Source organism: Lagopus leucura, unplaced genomic scaffold (assembly GCF_019238085.1).
Source record: "Lagopus leucura isolate 7727_CA_CO unplaced genomic scaffold, USGS_WTPT01 Super-Scaffold_100159, whole genome shotgun sequence".
Lineage (NCBI taxonomy): Eukaryota > Metazoa > Chordata > Aves > Galliformes > Phasianidae > Lagopus > Lagopus leucura.
The window spans coordinates 1,820,155-1,839,282 of record NW_024962335.1 but is presented as its reverse complement, the minus strand read 5'-3'; the positions used below and the strand labels follow the sequence as shown (position 1 = coordinate 1,839,282).

At 39.2% G+C, this 19,128-nt stretch overlaps 1 protein-coding gene across 8 annotated transcripts in view; it reads left to right on the top strand.

The window, feature by feature from the left end:
• Positions 1-19,128, top strand: part of PPP1R12A (protein phosphatase 1 regulatory subunit 12A) — a 122,587-nt gene that overhangs the window by 24,766 nt on the left and 78,693 nt on the right. The window lies entirely within an intron of this gene.

The following is a 19,128-nucleotide window of genomic DNA, read 5'->3' as shown; positions in this document are numbered from 1 at the left end:
ACGTTAGTGGTCCAGGATAACCTTAGATTCTTAGTTGGACTTCAGTACTGAGCATGGTAACTGCGAAAATCATGCTGTGTGGTTCTCTTCAATTATGCACTGAGACCACAAGTCCTTCCAGGAAAAAAAATGAAGTGAAAGATTTCTGGAATGTCTGGGCTTAGTGAGTGTTCAGAATTTCCCCAGTAACTCAACTCAGCTCCTCAACTGCAATAGAAAAGACATCTTCAGGAGATATATATATGTGTATATAGTTTAATAGGGAAAATATCTCAACAGAAATTTCTGTTCTGACTTCAAATATCATTTTATTTTTAGTGACTGTGAAAAGACACTCCCCCACCCACACACTGCTGGAGTATCGTTGTTTTTAAAGAAATATCTAAAGAAATATCTTACGAAAAAAGAAGGCGGTAGATTTCTGGATCTTACTGCTTTTATGTTGTATCCCAAATCTTGAGGACTGTCCCTTCAAATTAACTTCTAATTTTATCAACGCATCCCATCCAGATTCTGAATCTATTTGCATGGTGGGAAAAAAACCTGATCCTAATACTTAGAAGTTTGTCCTGAAAGTTCTCAGTGAGAAGAAAGTTGCTCACGTTTATAATTTATGGCTGTTGTATTCTGGTTGTGGCTGCAAGCATAAAGCAGTATTGTACTTGGAATAGAATGTTCACCCTTCTGTAAGTTATTTTGCTTTTCCAAATCAAAACTGTCTTCTGGCAGTCACCTAACTAAAAATGTCAGCTATGCATTAATTAAAGTTAATGCTTTGTGTCATTGGAACCATAGTTTTCCTCTTTTCCTCAGAAAACTAAAAACAAATAAACAAAGCAAACAAAAAATCAGAACAAATGTAGGGGATGTTATGTTTAAGATAAACCTGTGAAGTGTAGTTTTTGGTTTCAAAAATTGCCATATGTAGGGGTGCCAAAGTGATGTGATGGGGAGCTCGATATTGGAGCAGATGGTGTTTGCATGTTGACAGTTAATGGAATTTTCCAGTGTGCGTGTGGGAAAAACTCAGATATTTTTGTAGGCAGTGTAATGAAAATGGCTATTTCAATTAGAACTGCCTGTGTTTGTATAGAGGGTGTACAAAGTTGAGGGCATTACCTGCAGTTTTACATATCCTTTGATGTGAGGGATTGGAATAGCAGCTAACAGGTCGGTGTCATAGTCATTCCATTTGTAAACAGTTGGATCATGGCAGACGGAATCCCAGACCAGCTATTAAAGTGAATGGCATAAGCTATATGCAGCCGAGGAAGCATTTAAATTTTGAGTATTTAATGAGTAGAATCATTGTTGGCTGATACTAATTACTATTTCTTATTACTACACACTGTTTCACTGAACATATCTTACTCCCCTGATCGACAGGATAGCAACAGTTTAAAATTTCATTTCTCCCTTAGGGGAAGGGGGTTTTTAAATGGAGAATTCTGTACTGAAAATCCCAACTTCCAACATCACAAGCCTGTGTCATACAGTCAGTTGGGCAGCAGTACATATATTAATAAGGGAGTAGGGATGGTTTCAAAAATAGCTGAACATTATTTTAAATAAAAGTAGTGGAGGATATTCTATAAACTGCAAGAAGGCAGCAGCTGGCACTTATCAGAAGGAACAGTTTCTCTTCAGGTTACTTTAAACTGCAGGCACATTTTCTGTCTTTATGAGCTGACAGACTTGGTGTTGGTGGAAGAATTTTATTCTGGTCCCTGCCGCAGCAGATGGAAACATCCTGGTTCATTTACGAGATGAAGCAGTGTGCTGCATAGAGTGCTATGAGGTGTGGACGCATCTCACCAAACTGTGCAACACGCTGGCAAAATAAACTTCAGGTGTTTATCCGTGTTGTGAAATTCATACCTACAAAGGAAAAAACAACCCCAGAACTTTAAATACAGAAAGCAAGTGAGGATGGGACATAAGAGCAGTGACAGAGTAGTAATTCTGATACGCTGTTAGGAGTGTTGTTTCCCAACATTCTGGGCTTATTCCTAAAGAAAAATATATCCTGGAGCTCAGAAGCTCCTATCGTTGTGCTGGCTCATTTCTAACTAAAGCTTTGTGTATTCCTGTGTTTGCCTGTGGTAGCACTGGAGCCTTCATGTATTTCTTTCCTGTTCTTTCTTGAGACTCTCAACATTTCCCTTCAGTGTCTCCAAAGCTTTCCTTTCCCTCTGAAGTGCATTGCTGCAGTCCTCTTTGTTTCACACCCCCCGTCTGTTCAGGAATGGTGCTTTCTCCAGTTCTCTCTGCCCTTTCTCTGTAGACTCTGTATTACCATCTCCTTATAAGCCCTTGCTTGTTGGAGTTATTCTTGTTGGAATCTGGGCTACAAATAATCTTTCCATGCAGCAAGTTGCTGCCTCTGATAAATGTGGGCTGCAGCCAGCGGTTGGCAGGGAGATTGCTCGCTGTCTGCCTCTGAATTGTGAATTAGGCTTTTCTGGTACTTCTCATTTGCACCAAAATCAATGACATTGTGCTTAATAATGCTGCCTGCAATTCTGAAATTGATCTGGACTAATATTGTGTGAAGAAATGCATTCAGTTGAGTGCTGGGCTGTAGATACTTCTGGAAGGCTACTTACATAAGCACCGTTAGAGCAAAAGTAATGTTCTGTTCTGTGAGATTTGATTCTGAAGTGTGTTTTAAAGATGTACAGCAAGTGTTCGTATGACTCTAATATATAAACTGAAAAGGCTGTGTGGGTCTGATTTGTGTAAGCATTTTCCATGGGAATCCCAGTGCCTTATATGGTCAACTTGCTTTGTAGTGTTTCAGTGAAATGAAGGCAGCCGTCCAACAAAAAAATAAACAGCCCAGCTGGCTTTAGCTGTGTCTATAATACCCTCTTTCTTGGCCTCCTTCAGTAGCACAGTAGCTAATTATTAAAACTGAAAATGTGGCAAGAGCCTATGTAGCTAGTGGAAGAAATTGCTTTTGTGGCAGTGACTGTATGCTGAGGAGATAATGCTATTTTAATAAAGAATAGTAACACATGGATAATACAGCTTTGTTGCATTCTGAACTTTCGCTATCAGATAAGTTGTTGTGCCTTTCCCCAAGCTTGTAAACTGATGATAATTCCTGTAGTTGCTATAAACAGAATTAGTTGGCACAATCCAGCATCCTTTTTTTCTGTATGTATGACCTGTTTGTTCACTGCTTGAAGAGATGCTAACACTTCAAATAAGTGTCTGTTGAGGCTTGCATGTGCAGCTGTTGCTTCAGAGAGATTCAGGTTCCTCTGGAAAGAGTGGCACCAGTCATTGGAAATGACTGTGTTTGCAGTGAGGTACAAGCTACCCTGTGTTTACTCCCAAGTATTAGGGTGCACGTAGGCTTTACTGTAATTCTTCCGTGGTAACTTACATACCTGTACTTTAAAAAACCCTCCTGAGTGAGAGACTACAACTGATGGCATCTCTTTATCCGGATACATGGAATCCTGTTTCACTGGAACTATGATCAGTTGAGAATGTGAGTGTCAGTACCTTTCTTTGGAATATCAGTGAAAAGCACAACATATTTTATCACAAAAGGAATAAACGGACACTTCCTTTCTTACCTCCTGTGCCGAGAGGAGCATGCAGTAAAAGTGCTACGGTGTTCATGGGATTTGTACTGAAGAGGGTGTTTTCTTTTTTTCTCTATCTAGGCTGCCTGAGGCCTTTAAGACTCTTTCAGTTAATCACATAGCTCCAGTGCCTGATTTGTGTTAAAAGGAAAGGCCAATCTTCTAAGCTCAGTAATAAGTCATCTCTGCTTCTGCTGATACGAGGCATTCCAATCAGCTTTCAGAAAGCAGCTTTTGTTTTATGATGGCTCTTGGTCCCAGCTCTTGCAAGCTTCCTGTAAAGACTTCTACTCCTTGTCCTAGCAGAAGGGGTGAACAGCTGATTCCTACTTACTTTCTCCATATAATTTATGATTTATAATAGTCATCTATTATATGGTCTTCAAAGTAATTTTTTTCTAGGCTGAAGAGTTGTGTAGTACTGTACAGCGTTATATTTAAGTTACTTTCAAACATGGCAATTCAGATTACAAGAGCAGTACAGATGTCAGGTTGCTGCAGACCTCTGAAATGCATTTAGAAATGTGCTAGTACTGTCTGTGCCATGACCTCGTTGCCTTCACTAGCATAGAGGAAGAAGCCACAAGATGCAAAAATAGAGATGGCAAGTGAGTCAGAGGAGAGGGGGCAGAAGGGAGATGTCAGATGTGGGTTGGCTGTCAGAGTGAACCAGGAGTTAGGAAAATTAAATGGTGGTGTGGAAAAGGAAGTGGGGTAGAAAGGACAGTACTGGAAACACCAAAATAATGGAACTTGGAAGGTGGAGTAATGGATGCCAGGTAGTTAATGTGGATGGTGAAATCTGTATTCGGACTTTAATGCATTAACCTTTTAATACTTCGATTTATTATGTAATCATACCTGTCTTATAGGGCTTGGATAAAGTATTTGCTCTTTAGATAATTCAGTCAAACCAATTAAAAGTGCTGGTGTGTGGGAGACTTCTGCTGTGTGAGTGGTAGGAAAAGAAAAGAATGGTATATGGTGTAGGAGACTGCAAGGAGTTTTGTAGAAGCAGAATATACTTATGTCTGCAAGTATAATGAAAGGAAACTTCTTGAAATGTATGAAATGGTGTCTATTCTAAAATCTCAGTTTCGTGATATTGCAAATAGTGTGGAAGTATCAGGGAATACTACTTATGATGACATTGTTTGTTTACCACCTGTAAAATGATACCATTCTTTTGTGCCAGAGATTTGATGAAAGTACTGCTTATGCACCTAAATGGTGATTAGCACTGGATGTGTAGACGAGTCCATGAAGAAGTGAAAAATCCAATGTTTTGAATAGCTGCACACTGACCATCTCATAGACTGGCTGAATAGAGATGCTTTGAACACAGAGGAGTAGTGATCACATAGGACTGTACATAGGTCATATGCTTGTATGGCCAGTTGATTTGGCTTGAGCATCATTAATTAACGCATTTCTTAGTCCTGGGGTATTTGTGTGTTTCACCTTACTATTGCTCAGATACAGGTCTGTGCATAATGTTTAATGTAAAAGTAGAGTCCTTAGAGAAGCATAAAGCTTAAGCGTGTTTAATATTGTAAATTAAGCAGCAGAACAGCTTTCCCCTTCAGGAATTCTTGTCAAAATGTGCACCATGGAGGAGAACAAGCAAGCTCAAGACAGCAGAGGTAGTCTCCTGGCTTGTCAGGGGGTGAGCTTCAGTTTTCTGCTTAATGTGGAGGCAGTTTCTTACTGTGCTGTTTTTGAGGTGTATGAAGCATAGCCCCTGGCCAGATGGCTGCATATTTCAGGAGAATGAATTGAGAACTCTTCCTCAGTACAGTTTGCATAGTAGGAGCTTTTGATTTGCAGAAGGAGTGGAAGGTGATTGAATAGCAGAGAAAGCTGTGTGGGCCTCTGTCAGTTTGTCTGGAATGGGGAAAGCTGGGAGTCTTCCCTACTAGATGTAGGGACCCTACTCTTGCCCTTGCCACTGCCATGTCCCTGGCAGGGCCCTTGAAGTGCCACCTGCCCCAGTGCTGCAGCACATGGGCTTTCTCCATTCTCAGGCAGCGTGCATACCTTCTCTGTATAATGAAATCTGTTTCATTCTTTGCATTTTCTCCCCTTGGTACTTTAGCTCCTGTTCTTAAGTACTTACAGGAGAAATGCACTTCGTAAAGTCAGTCCCACTGTTTTGAATAAACCCAGAGCTTTTATACCTGGCTTTCATTTCCATGCTCTTTGATAATTATAATATTTAACAAGCAGTCTGATGTACAGGAAGCAAACTTCAAAGCATTTACGATCAGTTTTGTGATGACACACACACTGCTAAGGTCAGGTAAACAACGGACTTCTGGGTTCTTGATTCTTTCAAACTGACACAGTACTACTGGTCAGGAGGAGGCCAGTGTGTGTTATGCCCTGGTGCTATCGGAGATGTCAGCGGTCTCTCAAAACCCAGAAGGCAGCACAAAGGATGTACTACACAATTAGAAATGCAGGCTTTTACCCTTTTCTCCAGAATTGGTCCTGAGAGTGAGCAGTCAGAAGTGGCTGCAGCTCCAGGTGCAGCTGAAGTAATAATAATGCTTCACTGCCCTGAAAGGGTGTGCTCTTGCTTCTTCCTCCCAGCACGTTTTTTCCTTCCCGAGAGTCTGACAATGCTTTTGGGAGTGTGCAGTTGAGAATTAGGAGGGATACTGGGACCTCCCTGTTTGTCAACAGTGAGCTCTTGCAGGATCAAGCCCTGGGTAGTTAGCTCAAAGAAGTTACGCTTTGCGTGTTTTATAGCACTGCCTTGTGCAGAACAGAATATTGCCTAAAACTCATCTTGAAATGCAGAACGTTATTCAGTAGGTAGGATATTTTACAAGTACTTGGAAACGCTGTCATCTTCTGAAGGTCAGAGATTCTAATGAATTTTCGTGGTTGTTGGCCTAGTTGTTATCAGCTGGAGGGTGTTTCTATGTACCTGCCTACATCCAGGAGACTCAGTTAGGATACTTTTGTGTTTTTATCAGCGGCTGACCGAATAACTGACCGAAGTTTTCTTTTACTGAATTTTTACAAATGGCATCATGTACTGGTAAAGACATTTGAAGAAATTTTGACTGAAGTGCGGCCTTCCTGCGAAGTGTCACTGTTGTTGAAGTGAATGTAAGTACTTAGCCCATTTTAAGAAGTACTTTGATTTCCCAGAAAGTTCTTTTCAGGGCCTTTTCTCCTTGAAACTGATGTCTACACTTTCCAAATCTGTCAGATGGCATTGGCATGGTAGAAACAAACCACTGCACCATGTGTAAACACATATGAATTTCTGGTGCTCTGGAAAAAGAGCAGATGATGTGAATGTCTTGCTGATTTTAGTGAGTGTCCTCAGTTGACTGTTCATGTAGGTATAGCATTTTCCTGTTGGCTTCTTGAATGGGTAAATTTGCTCTTAAAAGGTTAATGTGAAGTGTAAAACTTACAGGTAGCTAGATTACAGGTTTAACTTGTGTTTGGTTTGTGAGGACCCAGGGCTCTGTAGAAGATGGGGAAAATACAGCTGTGTCCTTTCCTCTTTTACAAGTTCCTTCCTAGACATTTTCCACTGCACAAATAGAACATGTCAGTGGAGGCATGAAAACGAGTGTCAGGAGACAGTAGTTGCTCGCTACTCCTCTCTCCATTTCTGTCTCCTTAAATAGGAAGATCTCTGGAGGAAGTGTGGTGGAGTCAGCGGAGAACTCAGGGACGGCAGGCAGTACCTCTTCAGGCAGTACTTATCACACAAAATAGGCAGTGACAACAGCTGTGACCTGGGGAGTCCTTAAGTCCTGCCACGTGAGATTCTGCAAGCATATAGTGCTGGTGGTTGGTGGCAGTGGGGAAGGTGGCACAGTGTGAGCTGTAGTGTACACGCAGCTCGGCCAGAATGGAGCTAGAGGTGTCAGCAGGGGGCACACAGCAGTTTGAAGAAGAGTAAGCTGCTTTTTTAAAATGCTGATCACTGGTGTAGCATTCCTGGTACTGACTTTCTTAATATAATCACAGAAAGTCAGTATATGGCTGTATCCTGTATCATTACATGTATGGAGCTGAAGAGTCTGGTTTGCTTTCATGCTGTGAGAAGAATATTAATAGTGGTTTCAGATGCTGTCTAGAGAGCTATTCCTCTAAAATGTTCCCTTTTCACACATTGTGTGCCAAAACAGTGGAGAGGTTTTGGTACTTTATATTTTTTAGGGCCTACTATGGCCAAAAGAATGAGGCATGTGTTTAATTCAAATTTGGGGGAACATTTATGAGGATGTCCTCTGACAAGGAAGCCTGTTGGGGCTCAGCACCTACTGTGTCTTTGCTGCATGAATGCTAATGAGCTTTCTTAAACATTTACAGAGACAGTTGCCTCTGTTGAGTCCGCTTTCATATGGCAATGCTACAGGTGTAAAAAGCTTCAGTGGGCCCATGGTGGTTCAAAATTGTGATTGCTGGTGCCCTGGGTCTTAGGAGTGAGAGTCAGTCTGGGTCTCTCAGTGTTGGTCATTGGATCTGGCTCAGTGGTGTCGAAGCACAGTGAAGCTAAGCGAGCCTTTGAAGCACTGTAGCACTGACATGGCATTGCCTTCCTGCTAATGAATGTCAGTTATCTTGACATGTCGCAGATGTTTTTTTGCTGTTTTAAATTCTTTTAACCAGCACAGCTGTAATGCAGCATTACCAGTCCTCTGTTTCTCAGGTATTTCAAGATCTGTCCAGAAAATAAGTATCAGCAGACTTGATGCTGCCTTGAGTTCTTCAGTAATGGCTAGAGAGCTGCCTCAGAAGACCTGTGAAGCCTGTTGAGTTACATAGTGGGGTTTTAGCATTTATTTTATTACTAGTAGAGTGATAGGTATATAATCCTTATTATGTAATACAAATTAAACCTTCTCCTTCTTTCAAAACACCCAGTAGAGATATTTGTTGACCAGTTCACTCCCTCTTGTATTATTCATTTATGTCTGTATATCACTGGCAGGTTTTTCCAATTCTTAATATTCTTAAGAAATGCTTTAGTATTTGTGCCCCCACAAGCTGTGCTTTTCATTGATGTTTATAAGTATCCTTTACAAGTTTCTACAACTAATACTGGTTTATACCCTTTAAAATTTTTATAGTGTAAATATTATATTTTTAATTGCCACTGCTGTTTGGCTTTATCTGCACTATTGTACTTTCCTCATCAAATTGCTCTCTCATGTAGAATAGCTGCTTCTAATCCATGTGGTACACATTAGAGAAATAAAGAAGGAAGCTCTTTTGCCACTTCTGAAATGTCATGTGTGTAGACTTGATAGATGGGTATAAACTTAGTTTCAGTTGTTGCCTGTTGTCTTCCTGACCATTTTTTAATGTAATGGGGGAGGTAGGTGGTTTCCCAGGAACTTGTGATTGCCTGCAATTTGTTCATTAATGTCATAATGAATTTCTAATGGGACACGAGTATCACAGTATTTCCTGTAGAGATGTAACAGGAAGAGTCAGGTGTCAAAGCTGGTGTTTTTTGCTATGGCCTTTTTGGGAAAGAGAAGGTGCACAAAGTGGGTGTCGTCTTATGTTTGTAGCTGGAGGTAGGAATGGGAATTCTGGGCTGGTGGCAGAACACTGCATAGCAGGTTGTGTGATGTGTCCGGCCTGTTGGAAATAGAGTATTAAGTTACACTGTGGCAAAAACGCCTTTTTTAGAAGTTACAAACCACCTCTGTGTAGATGAACAGCTGTATAGCTAGCCTTTGAGGGAAAGGGAGGTTGGTGTGGGGTATGCTTCTTCTTTATTCTTATACCTAACAGGATTATAGTACATATGATAATCATCTTATTTGCTTATACAAACATTTTTGCTTACTGTATTAAAACATTGCAGTGCATTTCATGTAAGCTATTTGAGAAAACTGTTTAGCAAGTTTAACTAAGGCACAGTGTGAGTGCACCCTGATGTAATGTGGAAGAAGAGATTCCTGAAGTGCCTGCTCTGCTTTGAATTTTGGCTTCGGGTGCAATTTGTGTCAATCTTATCCATGCAGAGGATTTTATATCTCAGTGATGTTTGCCTGTTGGAAGTACCTTACCTTTTGGGGATCACAGTGACATTTTTTTCAACAGATCAGGTTAGGTGTTCAAAGTGATGCCAAGTGTGTACCTGTATAGTGGAAAAGAAAAAACAAATTACGTGACATGGAATTTGTCAGTTTGTCAGTTAACACTGTGTGTGCCTTTGGTACTCCTGAGTACTGCCTTCAATCTTCAGCTTATCAGAAAGGGAAACCACTTCCACTTTTCCTGAGATATGTGGGTTAGGGTTAGGGGAATATATTTCTGAAATCAGAAGTGAACTGAATATATTTCTGAAATCAGAAACACACTGAGCTATTTTAAAATTTACTTATGTACATATGTGTGTGTACAGCAACCAAGTGGCTTTGATAAACTTTGATGTATTTACCCACATATAAGATAATACACAATGCCACTTTACTTGCTTCTCGTTTAACTTTTGTTTCCATACAGGTGCAGCGTGGTTATATTATTCCTTTATATGCTTATTTTATATATTTCATTAAACTGTACAAATTAGTAGTTTATTTACAGTTTATTTAATCCTACCTATGGATTAAAAGCTTTGACTGATACCATCTGAGCCAGCATATTAAAACTATTCATTTGCTTCTAGTATTTCATATAAAGATGAGGATTATACCACACGTAACTAGTGCTAATTGGAGCAAGTATGCATAGATGCAAATTGTATTGGCAAATTTGAGCGTCTTACTGCCTTTTTGTTCCTGTAATCATGGTTTCTTCTGTTAAACTTGCTTTTTCCTGAAAATGGAAAACTGAAATAGAAAAAGTGAGCTCACAGAAAGTCTGTCTCACATATTCAGTATTCCCAATCAAAATCTGAGCATGTTTTTTTGTTGTTTCTTTTTTTGCCTGGTGGAGTGGAAGCTTGTCATTGCCCTTATGTAATTCGGGGTTATTACTTTTATTCTACTCAGCTAAGTCACTTCTTGTGGCTTAAATAAGGAAGCACTGAAGACCTACCTAGATCCCACTGTAGCAGAGGGTGAAGAGGCCAGGTGACTTGTATCTTTCTGCTGTAGTCCCTAAGAGTTCACAGCCTGTTCTGTTTTCTTCCTCTCTTTTCACTCCAGGAAAGCAGAGTTTTCCCCATTGAAGAACTAATAGTTAAGAACTTTATGGAGGTAATAGTTAGACACAGAGGTAAAAAGGGGAAGTTAGCACTTGTGTTTTACATTAAATCCAAGAAACATTAGAGTTAACAAACCTATTTATATAAGCAAATTCTATAATAAGTTTTCTTATGCCTTTTTGTGTTGCTTGATGTTTAATTTGGTTAAGAAATTGTATTAGGGGATATCAGAATGTTAGGTATTTTAAACTGAAAAGCTGCTTTGGCAGCTTTGTTTAGCTTGTTTAGTTGCCAGTATGCTAAAAGAAGATTACGTTTGGTGGAAAAAAAAAAGAATTTGAAATATAATTGGCATATTCTTAAATTTGTCTGGGGCATAAATACATATACTATATGATTCCACAGCCTTCTCAAATTTAGCATTTCCAGATTTTATTACCAGATATCTGTCACGCGAACTAGCACTAACTGCCAAAACAGTAACAATAAAATCATAGCTGTGTTCTGGCACTTTATTTTTACAGTATAAAATTTTTGTTTACTTCTGATCTAAGAAAGCATATTTGTAAACTAATGAAGACTGCTTCTGTTCGTATCAGGAGATAGTGTAGAGTGCCGTGTATTTATGTCACAGTGAGCACAGTGCAGCAGTCAAAACTGTTGTAACTGCTTCAGAAAGTAAACTGTGAAGACTCAGCTCAGAAGAGTGAGGACGCCCCATTTGTGAAATGCCCTTCTGTTCAGACAGCAGTTTCTGTGGCCTGAAAGTCTGTTCTGGATTTAACTCCTGTATTCCAGCACCCACAGGTTTGGTGCCGCTCAACAAATGACAGGAGTTTCAACAATGTGTATGTAAAATGTGAATCTGTCATATGTGATTTGTATATATATACATGCCCAAGCCTTTAGGGTTCAAGAAATCTTGGGAATTTGTACATCATGTTAGCTGTAATGCCATACTGTCAGTCAGATCTTCTTTTCTCCATTTCTGTCAGTGAACTTGTGCTTTCACCTGCAGTGCTATTATAAAGCTAATGAGAAATGTGAATCTACATCTAAAAGCAAGTTTTGTTGTTCTGTAGAATGCACTGCAACAACAGAATTTCAAGTGTTCTTGAAAGCAGGTTTGCATGCAGCTGAACAAGAAAATGAGCAAATATATGAAAGTAGATTTGCATGTAATATTAGGTAGCCAGGTTTTGGGTTCTGTTTGTTTCTTTTGAATGAAAATACTAAAGCAGACATTGGCCTGTGTTGTTTTCTCCATAAAATGTCTGTCAGAGTGAGTCTTGAAACAGTCCTGGGATTCCCAGCAAGAATGATAGCGTCTGTGGCTGTAGCAGGTACCACATTGTGGCCAACTCTCCTGTTGCCCTTACTTATCTCAAGGGGAGGTTGAAGGAAAAGAGTGATTGCACCTCTACTTGAAACACATGAATAACACCTGAATATTTGTGTTCTATTACAGTCCTGGCTAAGAACCATGATTAAGCATTCTTCATGCTTCTAATAGTTGGAAATCCCTGTGAAATCAGCTTTAAAACATGCAGATTATATCAATCTCAGAGACCATCGATTGTAGTGTTTGCCTGAACTGTACTGTAGATTAAGTTACATGATAACTGTAAATTGCAAACTAGCAAGCCTGCGTGTGACTTATTTAGTAGTTCAGTATAACAGAGAGTACAGGGCAAAACTGTAGTCAGTACAGAAATGACATTGCCTTCTTACGGAATATGTGAGTTAAACAGTGATCATTTGTATGTAGCTTCTGGTTTGTGCACATATTTGAATGTAAATATCTTGTGGGTGAACTTCTACTGAGATACGCTCTTTCTTGCATATGACAAGGTGTTTACATGAAGTGGAAATAATAGCTAGAGAAGTTTGAGTTTTGGAATGATTTGTCTGTTTTTGTCATAGTTGACAGTTATACTGCACTTGATTTAAGTAATGATGCTTAATGGGTGCTTAATTTCAATAGTCTCTGCATGCCTTCCCCATAAGACTTGAACGGACACGAAAGATTGCATCAGCCTCAAGTACTGCTTTCTCCTTAGGAGCTCCACCTGTTTCTGCAAGCATCTATGGAGGACCCCCATTTTCTGTACTTAGAAGTGAAAGGTTTGCAAGAAATTACTCTCGAGAAGTGGGGTACCAGAGTTTGAAGCTGGTATTTATGCCCAAATTGAATGAGAAAAATAGAAACAGTGCATTTCAAACTGCCAGAACTTCAGAAGTAATAGATGCTTGTGAAATGATTTCTTAATTTCAGTTATTTAGTTTGGCAACAATCAGTTTAACAAGTTGGTGTGGATCAATCATGCAGGACTGTAAGTAGTAGGCCATTATTAACTGAAAATAACTGATGCATCATGCCAGCAGGATTTACCAACAGTTACACTAAATTAGGCTAGTGTCGCAAAAATTTAACATTACTAGTTTTATCAAGAATACCTGTAAGCTGTTCCATTTCTACTAGTAAATATAGTTTAAAAAATAAAATACTTAATGATTAAAAGTTGTATTTTATTAATATACAGAGATATCCAGTATTATCCCAGCTTACTGAAATATATAAGCTATAACTTGTGGGTTGGCTAAATGAATGCTGGAAGGATTATACTTCATTTCATAATTGAGCAACACTTGTCATCCTTAATTCTAAAGTAGTGCCTCAAGTTCTGTTACAACACCAGGCCTGTCCTGTTCCTTACTGTCTTTGTGAACATAAACAGCAGTCCTTCTGCCTGGTATCTATTGTATTGAAAAGAATAGTCATCAAATATAAAATGCCTGCTTTTAAACTGATCCCTTAAACCATGAATAGATGCAATACTCAGAAATATTCTGTGACTAAATTTGCTGATGATTCTTAGTAACTTTTATCATGGAAGTGTTCCCAAATATTCAGTAAGTCTTTGACCATTGTAATTACTAATATTAGGCTCTTCAGATGTTATAGTTTCTAGGAAAATGTTCGATTAATGTCCCACAAATAAGTTACAAGTGCAAAAAAAGAGTATTCTGCCTCTGTTTCAGAGCCTATAACTGCCAGATTACCTTGTATCTGTAGCTTGGAAGCTATTTATATCTTATGATTTCAGTTCATATACCTTAATGCCACTTCTATGCTGCATTCTTAATTAATGCAAAAATTAAACATGTGACCTACAGATGTGGAGATGGTTACCCAGACTTGCTTTGGATCTTGTCACCAAATTTCTGCTAACACCTTCATAATTACTGACTTACTGAAATTTAAAAAAAGAAAAAAATAGGAATTGCAACATGTAAATTTCTTCTCCTTCCCCCCCCCCCCCCCCCCCAAGGAGCGATGAGTAAAAGATGTTGATAAACAGTGTGACTAGTGAACCTTAATTTCTTCTGTCTAAGCAAAAATTTCTATCCTCACTGCAGACCGAGACTGGTTTCAAACTGTGGTATAACTGCTCATTAAACTGCTGTTTAGTGCACGCAGAAGTTTCACTGTGGTGGCATTAAATCAGAAGACTCATTCTTTAACCATCATGTTTGTCAAAAGGAGGGGCTTCAGTTCGCTGCAACTTCTAGCCCTATTTCAGTCAACATTGCTGAGGGGTAGAGGACAGAGGTAGACAGCAAGTAATGTCATTTTCCATGGAGATCCATGCAGGCAAGAAAGTAGATTAAAATGGCGTGTAAAATGTATCAGTGAGAGTGGTAGAGATGTGGGCTGCAAATTTAGGAGAGTCAGTTTGAAAAAAGAAGTTTTAGCAAATGGCTTCTAATGGGTAAAATTTCACAGTAATACAAAATTTTATTACTCTGGTAGTTTAAGTAGGACATGAAGATGAATTTCAATACAAGCTTTTTGAGTACAAAAGGCATTTTAATATAATCAAATTCAGTTTTAATTCAATTAGGATGATAGCTTGTTACTGTCATTTTCTTATTTTATATCATTTTAATTTCTAATTGGTTCTCTGATCCAGTTTAGATCCAGTTCAGTAAAGTTTGTCAGCCTAGCTGTATGTAATGGAATCAGGAACAAGCAATTAGGGGTGAAGAGAACAGGAAACTCTTTTTAACCTGCTGTGCTGGTGGATGTGGATGCTTTTCTTTAATTTAGTTCCTGGGTACATTAACAAAGATGTTAACAACCTCCCTAGATCCAATGGACTTGCCGCACTTGATTCACTAGGTGAATCAAAGGAAGGGATAAACTGTTCTACAGGCAACTGTGAGAGGGGTTTCTCCTTTCTCCTGGTTTCTGCTTTTCCGCAGGATTTCAAAATGGTTGGCTTGTTTTATACCTTGACGTCTAATATATTACCTTGTTTTCCTCCGTAGCCTGATGTAGTGGTTGACAGCCCTGCCCATGGCAGGGAGGGGGTTGGAACTCGCTAATCTTCTAAGGTCCTCTCCAACCTGAGCTATTCTGTCATTCTGTGATTCATAATTTTTGAATGCTTTCTATACTAAGGGTAAATGAAGAAGAATGAAATGGGGTGACAGATTAAACATGCCATATTACTTTCCTCTTACTAGAGGCAAAATGTTTTGATTTGTCGAATAGATCAAGTAACAGCTAAAGGCAAGTTGTAGTCTCTCGCTAGAAAGCAATGGTAAAAAATTGAACTTTTAAACTTTATTACCTTGCTAGATCTCATCATTGATTAAAGGCTGTAAAATTGTAGTTCAGTGTAAGATACATACATGAAGTAAAGCTATGCAGTAAGATAGTAGTCTGTTTAACTGATTGTTTTTCTCTCCAAGGTTTGCCTTAATTTACTTTAAGAAACACAGACTTGTTTTTCTTGTTTTTTTTGAGAGGGAGGAGCGCTGTCTAGGGGATTCCTAAGATGGATGTTCACTGAGGGACGTGACACACTAGAGATCTCTTTTAAAACCATCTATTTTTAAGGTTACCTACTCACTTAAGTCTGTCCCCTTCACATCTGAACACCTGATTGTAAAAGCAGCCAGCTTGATCACATGCAGCTGACACTGGGATATCCAAAAGGAAACTGTTACAGTCTAGGGTGTTCAGCCGGCCTCTGTTCACCCCCTACTGAGCGATCAGAAAGCACTTCTGGGAAGTTTTTAAAGCATCATTTTGCTTCACATAGGCATCTTGTAGGTCAGTTTGGACCTGCCTGCATTTGTTTGTTCTTTGCTGCTCTGTGCAGTCCAGGCTGCAGGGCGCTGTGGAAAGAGAAAGTAGTTTTAGTTCCTGGGCCTTAATAGATTTCCTTCGCGATTTCATCTCTTCTAATCAGAAAAGGTAGGCGGACTTTGTATGATCAACTTTGCTTTGTTTTGCTTCCTTCATGACTAATAAGCCTAGTTTCTAAATCAGTCACTAAAGGAAGTGAGATTTGTTTGTTTGCACTGTCCAGCTGTTGATGAGTTTAGGGCCTGCAGGCTGACTTCCATCAGAACTGACAGAACAGCGAATGGAGAAATACAGTGTTTCTGCCACATCAGAAGAGAGTGGGAGCTGGGCTGAAGAACAGCATAAAACGGAGGAGGCAGAGGGGAAATCCCCACCCGGCTCTGTTGGGCCCAGAGGCCTGGTGTGCATGCTCTGGTGCTGGGCTGGCACTGAGAAATGGCTTTAGCAGGAACTGAGGGCCCTGGAGAGAGACTGGGGAAGGAGAGATGGAGCCAGGAAGGGAAATGGATCCTAGAAGGGCTGTGGCAGTCATGGATGAAGAGGGCCTACGCCTGTACTCAGTGAGAAGACTGCCAGATGCATTCATGAGAATGTATTTTTTTAATTCATTCTGGTACCAGTGGAAGTCCTATTATTTGCATGTTGCATGTACGTTGCTTTTTCCTTTTTAACAATTTCTAGATTAAGGCTTACTGAGGTGTGGAAGGGCAGACTTTTATGAGTCTGTTGCTTTAAATTTATCATGCAATTCTGAAATGCTTTCCTTTTGGGGCTGAGATGTCATTCTCTAACAATAGAGGCACTTCTGGCACTTGATAATTACTGCTCTTAGAAGGGACCAGGGAGATAATACGATGACAATCGGAATGGAAATGGAAAACCAAGGAGATAAAATTTCTTTAATAACATCTGTTTCATGACATTCTGACATAAGGTACTTGCTGATAGTCAAAATTGTCTTTTGCATGGCAAGTGATGAGGGTGAGAAAGGGTCCATCAGACACCTCTGGGAACAGAGGTAAATAGGACATACTATGCACATGTTTTTCAGCAGTAAGATCATTTGCTTTTCTTCACCTTAAGATAGGTAATAGCTTTCTTGAAGTCCACAGTGAGTTTCCTATATGAATTTCCAGGTACAAGACGTAGTTTTAAGTAATCTTTGTTTGAAGAAACTCAAAAGTGATATATTTTTAAATTATACAACCTTCTTCCACTTCCTCGATGTCAGCTTCTGTGAGTCCCGTTCTCCTGTAATAACAGTGTTATTGAATAATAAGTTCTGAGAAACTTTATTTAAACTACATGAATGTGATCACCAGCAATGCCAGTACTTTGCCATTTGCATATACAAGTAAATTCCTTTATTATCTTAATAGTTGTTCTTCTTTCATCCCAATATACATAGTCTCGCAGGTTGTTTATCTCTGCCTGTCATGGACTTGCAATCTGCGGTAATACGTTTGAAGTCCATTTGAGCTCCCCTGATTCTTGCCATATATGGCACAATAGACTGCCCAAATTTGGTCAAATATTTTTAGCCACTTAGTCATATGTCTTTTAATGTGCTGCATATGTAAGCTTTTGATTCACTTAGCAACAGTATTTTTATGAGTAGTTCTTGCCAGTTTTTCTTACGTATAATTGAAAAACAGGCAAAGTTTGCTCTTTGATAGGTTGTGTCACTAACAGACGGTCTGGCTTTTTTTAACAGTGCCGATCAATTGTAAGATATCCTTTTTTCACATGTTATGCATTTTGGAGGATTGCAGCGAACATGAGTATGTAGCCTATTGAAATGTAATACTGAAAGATGTGAATTTAACAGCATTCAGAAAGTTGTGAGTTCTTCTGGTATAAGTTTGTTTTGCATATGGTAAACTGGTGGATATTATGAGATAGGTAGGATATCTGTGATCAGGCAAATTGCATTTTTTCCAGAAAAACATGATGTAATACATGTGTGAAGCATGGCTTGGCTAATGTTTCTGTGAAGTGTAAACATCTGTGTTTCCTGAACTGCTTTTCTTCCTGATCTGTTGCTACGTCTTACGATTAGTTCCTTTCATTCTGAGTAACAAAATGACTTGCAAAGAAAGGTGATTATTTTATTTAAGAGCTTATTAATGCCATGTGGGCATTGTGTGCTGATGATAATAACTGGAAGAAAATGAAGGCAGTATCCTTGAGGAATTGGTAGTCTTTACTGTTGAAGTATGCCGATAAACCAGTTATTGAAAGAATTGCTGATTATAGGGATGGAAATTAGTAAAAAGATAATTTGGAAAATCCTTTAAGAGGCACATTTCAAGAGTATCTGAAAAGGTAGGGAGGAACTTAGGTTTATGAAAGTTATTATTTTAAGAGTGTGTTTGTTTTTAATTGAAGAACAAATAATGCAAGCAGTTTGTTGCAGTCTGGTTGCAGTCCAGCAGAAAGATTACTGATGAAGAAGCGCAGATGAGGCTTGTTATTAAAGCAGTTCTTTGTTGCATTCTAAATGAAACTTAAAGTTCATACCTTACTAAAGCAAATGGGGTCAAAGAAGGATAATTTCTTGCTGTTTTTGTCTGGTTAAACAGGACAGCAGTGTGTCTTCTGTATATTTTAACTGCTGCCTCAGCACTAGAGAATGAGGGAAAGCTTTGAGATTTGTCTTGGAAAGCACAGTTGCTTAAATAAGGAAATCTGTGGTTTTTACAGTAGGAGAACGTAATTTTCGGTCCTGATCGTTGTAGAAGTATGCTAAAAAGTAATAGCTATACCTTAGTTGCATTTTTATGAGACAGATAATTCTCTGGAAGGATTTGGGAGCCTGGTAGTAGCAGTTCTCGTTTCAGTCTTTTCGTTTTGTAGTACTGTTGATTTATTAAGGTAAAAAAAAAAATTAATAGCGGTCTTGTGGAGTCTGTTTTGAGTCCTTGCTGTCTTGAAGTGCAGAGGGACTTTTGTCTGTGTTACTCTGCCCTTTTAAGGGCAGCAGTATGGAAGTTGGCAAGAAAACGCACTGAGCACCCTGTGAGAAAAATACTCAAACACAGAGAAGAGAGGCAAAATAGGAGCCAGTCAGGATGGGGATCTGGAGAGTGCCAGAAGTTGTGCATGTCCGCAGCACTACTTGTTTGGTAATGAAAATGTGTGCTCCAGAGGTGTAGTATGTGCACAAAAGATAATATCTTTGCAATATGCTGAACTGATACTCAAGTAAGTTTATAAACGAGAGTGATCAAAAGACTGTT